Here is a 10,017-nt window from a genome sequence, read left to right as displayed (position 1 = left end):
AAAGATTATTAGGAAGAGAGGAAAGAGGTAAGAATAGGAATCGAACATTAGCAAGAGTTTCTAAAAAAATCATTAAAATTAGTTGTATGCTAGACAATCCTCCTCGGATTACAGGATACTGTTTAAATTGAAATAGGAATATTTTCAACACAAAGAAAGTTCTTAAAACCATTAACAATGCTTTTTTAAAAAAATAAAACAAAAGTTTTTGGAAACTTCAGAGAGTAAATAAAAAGAATATCAATTGTAGACAAGCTTTTCCTCGAGTGAGCTGGAACAGTCTTGAATCCAAAATAGATGCTTCTTATACTTCTACTTTTCACCTGAAAATGCCAACGTGTGCTTAAGAAAAGATAATGGAAAAAAATAATTCATGCATAAAGCATCATGTATTTATTAAGGAACCGGACAATGACCGCAGTCCAGTAGTAATAATCTACATAATTTACCTTGCAAGTATTAGTAATTGCTTTTGCCCAGAAGCCAAGCCAGAAGTTTAATTTTATGAGTTTTGAATTTTAAAACGATAATTTTGAGTTCTAATAATTGGGTTCTAAATGAATATTGGTGGTACATACTTAATGAATTTCTTAATACAAATATATTATTTGAACAAAAATATTGGGTTCGACCGAATCCGCACCCAAACTTTTAGCTCCGCCCCTACTTTTACGGCTCAAATGACTTATAGGTCACACGAAAAAATTTACCATTTTTTCAAGACTTCACTTCTAAAAGAAAATAATGTAACACATTAAAATACCAGTTCCATCAGCTCAACACAAGAATTCTAAAACGCATACACAAGGCCATGCATTCACATATATATCTTATTCTACCAACAACAAAAAACCATTTTTATATATCATATATTTTATCCACATATTATCTGTATTTATTCATAATCAAGAATTCTATTTTAATTTAATATTTATTTAAATTGATTTTATGCGGGCGAGTTACAACCTAAAATTTAAATTGTGGACAGCTTTTTTGGAGTTAGCTCCACTTTAACAGTGAAATTGGATCAAATAACAAGATAAAATAAATTTTTACTGCTCTAAAAGAACTTCCCCTGAATCAACAATGTGATTCACCAGTTATAGCATTTATCATCTAATTAACATTTAGAAAATACACTTTGAAGAAAAACTAAAAGTTGCAATTTATGTTGGTCTCTTATCAACTAGAGTATATACCACAATAAAATAGCAGAGTTCTCAATCAATTTATATTAATAACTTTTTAAAAAAATCAATATATGCAACTGAATATGTAGAAAATGCCTCAAAGAATTATTTTCCTACTTTAAGGAGAATTTAATATTTTATATTTTTTCAAGTGGAATAATCTTCCTGTTCTCTTATTGGCTAATCAAGCATCTCCATATTTCTTCGCCCTTGAGATATGCTAAAAGTTTTGAACATATATAAAGATCAAAAAGCAGAGTTTCCCACATATATGAGAATCAATTTTATTAAAGCAGAGTTTCTTCCAATAAATTAATAAGACAAATTAAACATCTAAAAATTTATCACCTGCTGTATCCAGTAGCAATACCAACTAATAAAAACCTGTTTATTCCAAAATTATAAAAAAATCAGAAAACAGGAGATCCCAAAGATAAATTTTCATTTGATGGAAATTATTAATATTGTTTCTTTTTAGAATTTCTATACTTAATTTGATCAAAGATAAATTTGCTTCAAAAGAAAGATAAATTGAAAGAAAGTCATGATTAACTTTACATATTTGGAAAACAAAATGTATATCAACAACAACAACAAATCCAATGAAATCCACAAGTAGGGTCTAAAGAAAATAGAATGTATATGTAAATTTAAAAGAATAATTGAATAAAAAAGTGTAATTGGCATGGCGTTTATTAATGATTATCAAACAAGTGAAAAATCAGAAAGAAAGGAAACCTGCAATAGTGGAAGTACTCAACAGAAAAGGGTAGAGATTATAATATAGAAGTGGAAATTAAGTTGTAAATGCATGTTTTTTTATCCCTAAATTCCATGCAAACGTACCATGCATAAGTAGTATTTATCAAGTACGTACACAAGCCACTGCTTCTCAAGAATCACTTTTAGCAGAATTTATATATCAAGTTGATGTTGAATGCTGCCTTGGTATACTTCTGTTTTCCTTCTTTCTCACTGGAGTATTATTTTCTTACCACCTTAGAAAGGCAAGAGCACTCTATACAATATTCTCCCACTCCCATCACATCACAAAGAATTTATATATATAGGCTCATGGCTGTACTCTTAGGTTGTACTTTGCCCAACAGTGGAGTGTGTTGAGGTTTTATTTTTTTAAGATGTAATATTCTTAAAATGAGGGTGAATGGGAAATGGAGGGAAAATGAAATTTTGAGTAAAATTTTAAGTTTCCCCCTCTTAACAATGAGACATTGTCCCATATTGGAAGTGGAAGACATTTTTGGTGGGTATATATAAAATTGCTCTTCTTGTAGCTCTTAAAGAGTTAAGAAGAAAGCAAGCCTCGCGCCGTCGTCGTCGTCGCTCGCTCGGCTACGGCTTCGGCTTCGGCTTCGGCTTCGGCTTTGGCTTCGGATTTGGATAGGCCGTCGTCGTCGCTCGCTCGGCTACGGCTACGGCTTCGGATTTGGATTTGGTCAAATGATTGATTGATTAATTTTTTGGACCAAATTTATTTGTTAATAGTAAATATTAACGTAAGATTATCCGTATTTATAAACGGATATTTTCCAATCCGTGTATTGATAATTTGGCAGCCGGATAATGGTCTTCCCACCATGAAGTGCTTGCTCCACAAATATGAAATGCTTGCTCCACAAATATGTAATGCTTGATCCACCATGAAGGGTGGACGTTTGGCCTTGCACTCCTTCTTGGCTGCTATATATATATGAGCAGCAAATGTTGAAGAAATACTCAACTCAACATACAATTCGCTCAACAAATTGGCTATACATTGCACTCCTTCCTCTCAGAACTTCCATACGTTTTTCTGAGTATATACTCCTTCGTTCTGCATTGTTTTTTTAACTTCAAACAAAGCAACTGTAAGTGTGATTTGCTACCGAACTTTGTGTTCGCCGAAACACTGGGGTTTGAAGTACCGCTACACCAGTGTGTTATTCGTTCTATCCTGGGAGGAAATAATCCATTACCTTGGGTACTAGGAGGGGATTAAATTCCTTAAGGAAACACTGTGAATTCAGTGGGCTCGAATTTATTATTATTGTTTCATTACGTTAACTTATATTTTGCAGAATTAATATTTACAAATACAGCAATATTGACCGGGAATAACAATCTTAAGGAATTTAATATTTATTTCTGTACTTGTGTTATTCTTATTATTCTGCAAACTAAAACCTTTGTGGTTTGTGTACTCCCGTTTTGGAGAGTTAAGCCTTCGTGGCATTTTGTTGGATATTAAAATCTACGTGATTTTTACTCCAGTTTGAAAACGTGTATTAAACGTTTGTTTGTGTCATTCTTTTCTGAAAAAGATGATGACTGAAAACGAAAACCAAGCTGTTCCGATGGCGACTGCCAACGCAACGACAAGCCGAACACCGGCGTTGGCACCGGCAGAAAAACCCGAAAAAATTTTTCGGGATTGATTTCAAACGCTGGCAGCAGAAGATGTTCTTCTACTTAACTACGTTATGTCTACAGAAGTTCATCAAGGAAGATGTTCCTGATCTGCCGGATAAAACTCCAGATAATGAACGCTTTCTCGTGATTGAAGCGTGGAAGCATTCTGATTTTTTATGCAAGAATTATATTCTTAGCGGACTGGATGATAATCTGTATAATGTATACAGTAGCATGGAGACATCCAAAGAATTGTGGAATGCGCTTGAAAAGAAATATAAGACTGAAGATGCCGGGATGAAGAAATTCGTTGCCGCAAAATTTCTGGACTACAAAATGATAGATAGCAAGTCTGTTATTACTCAAGTCCAGGAATTGCAAGTGATTATTCATGATCTACTTGCTGAAGGTCTTGTAATCAACGAAGCATTCCAAGTAGCAGCAATGATTGAGAAGTTGCCTCCGTTGTGGAAGGACTTCAAAAATTATTTGAAACACAAACGAAAGGAAATGTCCCTTGAAGATCTCATTGTTCGGTTGAGAATCGAAGAGGACAATAAAGCTGCTGAAAGGAGAGGCCGTGGAAATTCAACAATAATGGGAGCAAATATTGTTGAAGCTAACAAAAAGAGGAAGAAGGCTTCTGGTCCGAAATACAACCCAAGCAAGAAGCGGTTCAGTGGAAACTGCTACAACTGTGGGAAAACCGGACACAAATCTACGGAGTGTCGTGCTCCGAAGAAAGACAAGAAAAGGGGTCAAGCAAACATGGTAGTAAACCATGATGATGTTGATAACTTGTGTGCCATGCTCTCTGAATGTAACTTGGTGGGAAATCCTAAACTGTGGTGGTTTGATTCAGGAGCCACTCGCCATGTTTGTGCAGTTAGAGAGGCTTTTGCTACCTATGCTCTTGCTGAACCCGGAGAGACAGTTTATATGGGAAATGCTTCAACAGCAAAAGTTGAAGGATATGGGAAGGTATTTCTAAAAATGACTTCTGGCAAGGTCATGACTTTGAACAATGTCCTTCATGTTCCCGAAATGAGAAAGAATTTAGTCTCTACTGGACTTCTTGTTAAGCACGGTTTTAAGTGCATTTTTGTATCCAACAAGGTTGTAATTAGTAAGAATGAAATATTTGTGGGAAAAGGTTACCTCACCGAGGGCCTTTTCAACCTAAATGTAATGGTTGTTGAAAATAATAATAATATTTCAGCTTCTTCTTACTTACTTGAGTCAAATGATTTATGGCATGTACGTTTGGGTCATGTCAATTATAAAACCTTGCGGAAAATGATTAACTTGGAAGTACTGCCCAAGTTTGAATGCGAAAAATCAAAATGTCAAACATGTGTGGAATCTAAGTATGTTAAACATCCTTATAAGTCAGTTGAAAGGAATTCAAATCCTTTAGACTTAATTCACACATATATTTGTGACATGAAGTCAATACCATCTCGCGGTGGAAAGAAGTATTTCATAACTTTTATTGACGATGGTACTCGATATTGCTATGTTTACTTACTGAATAGTAAAGATGAAGCAATAGACGCATTCAGGCAATACAAAAATGAAGTTGAAACGCAACTTAACAAGAAAGTAAAAATGATAAGAAGTGATAGGGGTGGTGAATATGAATCTCCTTTTGAAGAAATATGTTTAGAATATGGAATTATTCATCAAACAACAGCCCCTTACACGCCCCAATCTAATGGGATTGCGGAAAGAAAGAATCGCACATTAAAGGAGATGATGAATGCGTTGTTGATAAGTTCTGGTTTGCCACAGAACTTGTGGGGGAAGCCATTCTTACGGCTAATCGAATATTAAATCGAGTGCCCCATAGCAAAACACAATCCATTCCTTATGAACAATGGAAAGGAAGGAAGCCCAACTTGAATTATTTTAAAGTGTGGGGGTGTTTGGCAAAAGTGCAAGTTCCTAAACCCAAAAGGGTAAAGATAGGACCGAAAACCGTTGATTGTGTTTTCATAGGATATGCGACAAATAGTAAAGCATATCGATTTCTGGTTCATAAATCAGAAAATCCCGACATTCATAATAATACGGTTATAGAATCAGATAATGCTGAGTTTTTTGAAAATATATATCCGTATAAAAAGGAATGTGAGTCGTTTGGTGAAGGATCTAAACGACCTCGGGAAGAAACAAAAGAAAGTACATGTAATCAGGAGAATCCAAGACGTAGTAAACGTCAAAGAACGTCTACTTCATTTGGACCAGATTTTGTGACTTTCTTATTGGAGAATGAGCCTCAAACATTTAAAGAAGCTATGACTTCTTCGGAATCATTGTTTTGGAAAGAGGCAGTCAATAGTGAAATAGAATCCATATTGAACAATCATACATGGGAATTGGTTGATCTTCCTCCTGGAAATAAACCTTTGGGTTCTAAATGAATTTTTAAGAGAAAAATCAAAGATGATGGCACTATTGATAAATTCAAGGCAAGGCTCGTAGTCAAAGGGTATAGACAACGAGAAGGTCTAGACTACTTTGATACATACTCTCCAGTTACAAGAATTACGTCCATACGGATGTTAGTAGCATTAGCTGCAGTGTATGGTCTTGAAATTCATCAAATGGATGTTAAGACGGCCTTCTTAAATGGAGAGTTGGAGGAAGAAATTTACATGGAACAACCTGAAGGGTTTGTGGTTCCAGGTAAAGAAAAGAAGGTATGTAGACTTGTTAAGTCTCTTTACGGACTAAAACAAGCACCCAAACAATGGCATGCGAAATTTGACCAAACAATGTTGTCAAATGGTTTTAAGATAAATGAATGTGATAAATGCGTGTACATTAAAAATGTTCCAAATCACATAGTCATTGTTTGCCTATATGTGGATGATATGTTGATAATGAGTAATGACATTGCCAACATAAATGCTACTAAGCGTATGCTCAATAGCAAGTTTGATATGAAAGACTTGGGAGTTGCTGATTTAATTCTGGGAATTAAGATCAATAAGACTCCTCAAGGTCTGGCATTGTCACAATCTCATTATATTAAGACAGTACTTGAAAAATTCAAGCACTTGGGCTTTAAAGTTGCAAAGACTCCAATTGACGTGAATCTTGCATTAGCAAAGAACAAAGGCCAAAGCATATCACAATTGGATTATGCTCGTGTATTGGGATGCTTAATGTATATCATGAATTGTACACGACCAGACATAGCTTGTGCTATAAGTAAACTGAGTCGATATACGAGCAATCCAGGCCAATCTCATTGGATGGCAATGAAACGAGTTTTGGGATATTTAGAACATACACAGAACTTTGAATTGCACTACAGTAATTTCCCTGCGGTGATTGAGGGATACTGTGATGCAAATTGGATCACCGGTTCAACTGATTCTAAGTCCACGAGTGGATATGTATTCACTATTGGTGGAGGAGCGGTATCTTGGAAGTCGTCCAAACAAACATGTATTGCCCGCTCTACAATGGAGGCTGAATTCATAGCCTTAGATAAAGCCGGTGAAGAAGCTGAATGGCTCCGGAATTTCTTGGAAGACATTCCATTTTGGCCCAAACCGTTGGCACCAATATGCATACATTGTGATAGTCAAGCGGCAATTGGAAGGGCTGGGAGCGTCATGTATAATGGTAAATCTCGTCATATACGACGAAGACATAAAACCGTTAGGCAATTACTCTCTAGAGGAATTATCACAATTGACTATGTAAAGTCAAGTGATAATGTGTCGGATCCACTTACAAAAGGCCTAACTAGAGAGGTAGTTGAGAAATCATCAAGGGGAATGGGGCTATGGCCGAGAACAAGTCATTGTGGCGGTAACTCTACCTAGAAGACTGGAGATCCCAAGATCTAGGTTCAAAGAGATCAAACAAAGTCATTAATGACGGTTCAACATTGTCAAATAAAATTTTAGTCCATTCTCGTGATGAGACAATGTTCAGTACCAAGGATAAAGCATTAAGGCTTTTTAATGATTTCTAAATTTGATACGGGGTATATCAAATAGTGTATCTACAGGATGACACGTTTAGGAATCACCTATTTAAGTGTGAAGTGTGAGCCGCTTCAAGGAGAACTTTGTAAGGCCAGTTCTCTACGCACTTATGAAACCAGGCGGTGTTCATGGCTGAAACGAACACAACAATGAGAACCAAAGACGGTTAAGGGTTGATTGTGTGACTTATGGTTGTCTAGGTATACACCAAAGATCGACGGTTCAAAGATATCAAATCTACCGATTGACCGAGTATATCCGACATAAGTTTACTACGGAAAGTTCAAAGGGAAACCTACTTATCCAGATGCAATTAATCCTTGCTTGTAAATCACACAGTTTTTTCATGCATACTTCCGTGATATAGCCATTCCCCATTCATGTGGGGGATTGTTGAGGTTTTATTTTTTAAGATGTAATATTCTTAAAATGAGGGTGAATGGGAAATGGAGGGAAAATGAAATTTTGAGTAAAATTTTAAGTTTCCCCCTCTTAACAATGAGACATTGTCCCATATTGGAAGTGGAAGACATTTTTGGTGGGTATATATATAATTGCTCTTCTTGTAGCTCTTAAAGAGTTAAGAAGAAAGCAAGCCTCGCGCCGTCGTCGTCGTCGCTCGCTCGGCTCGGCTTCGGCTACGGCTACGGCTACGGCTTCGGATTTGGATTTGGATTTGGATTTGGTCAAATGATCGATTGATTGATTAATTTTTCCAATCCGTGTATTGATAATTTGGCAGCCGGATAATGGTCTTTCCACCATGAAGTGCTTGCTCCACAAATATGAAGTGCTTGCTCCACAAATATGTAATGCTTGATCCACCATGAAGGGTGGACGTTTGGTCTTGCACTCCTTCTTGGCTGCTATATATATATGAGCAGCAAATGTTGAAGAAATACTCAACTCAACATACAATTCACTCAACAAATTGGCTATACATTGCACTCATTCCTCTCAGAACTTTCATACGTTTTTCTGAGTATATACTCCTTCGTTCTGCATTGTTTTTTTAACTTCAAACAAAGCAACTGTAAGTGTGATTTGCTACCGAACTTTGTGTTCGCCGAAACACTGGGGTTTGAAGTACCGCTACACCAGTGTGTTATTCGTTCTATCCTGGGAGGAAATAATCCATTACCTTGGGTACTAGGAGGGGATTAAATTCCTTAAGGAAACACTGTGAATTCAGTGGGCTCGAATTTATTATTATTGTTTCATTACGTTAACTTATATTTTGCAGAATTAATATTTACAAATACAGCAATATTGACCGGGAATAACAGAGTGAACAAAAGAAAACAAAAAACACATACACAAAAAGAAAAAAAAAAAAAAAAAAAAGGGAAAAGAACCTTTTTGATTCTCTCATGTTTAATTCTAATGGTTTAAACTAATCAAGATACTCCAATAAGAATGAAATGGACAGTGGTAAAAATAGAAAAAGAAGCATGTGTAAACGGTGTGTTGCTTGCGAAAGAGTTGAAATTCTTGAAAATTGCTGGCTACAGATATTTGCTAGATTCACGCATGTTCTTGGATGATATTTCAATGTCCTTTAGTGCGTTATAAATATTACTATTAAATGGTACTGTACATTCATTGTATTATTGCTTCTTCTTTTTTTATAGTATAGTACGTACATCAAACAAACTGAAACAAGCAGATTTACAAAACAGCTGCAAGCGGAATCTGCAGTGTAATGGTTTATTGGATTTCCGGAATTGTCAACTTGGTCACATGTGGACAAGAATATAACTTTATAGTGGTGAGAGACATATATATAATGTTTTTGTCATCTATATGGAATATTGTTCTTTTGCTATTAATAATGATATTGTTATGCCTAGCTCATATGCATCAACGCTTTCATGGATTAATTATACTTGATTTTTATTTTCATTTTTGAATGCATTTTTTAAATTTTTACCCTTTCTTTTGGATGGGGGAAAGCGGAGAAAATGAGATATTAAATTTCAGGGTTACGCTTGATTATTATGAATTAAAATCCTCTAAGTGCAATAGTTTAATTTTAACCATTCAACTTTTAAAAAAGGATAAAATCTCTAGAGAGAATACTTAGTGTACGTACCAAAATTAAAAAATAACATATATAATGAAATTAAGTTTATATTGCACTATTTACAATAGTTTACATAATTAAAAATTTACTAAACAATAGTATAAAGTTATAATGAAAAACACTCTTAAAACTTAATGAGTCAGTACTCTTAAATCTTCACCATGAACAATATAACAAAGGTTTGACATATTAAACGTAATAGGCATATAGGTAATGATGTTTGGCATATTTCGATATGTGTTGATGTTACTTTACCCATGTTTTAACCGCTTCTTGATGTTATTTGATCTTTAAAATGCCCAACATGGTTTAATTATTGATTTTATGACTA

This window comes from Nicotiana tomentosiformis, chromosome 1 (assembly GCF_000390325.3).
Source record: "Nicotiana tomentosiformis chromosome 1, ASM39032v3, whole genome shotgun sequence".
Classification (NCBI taxonomy): Eukaryota; Viridiplantae; Streptophyta; class Magnoliopsida; order Solanales; family Solanaceae; genus Nicotiana; species Nicotiana tomentosiformis.
Note: the sequence above shows the minus strand (reverse complement) of the source record.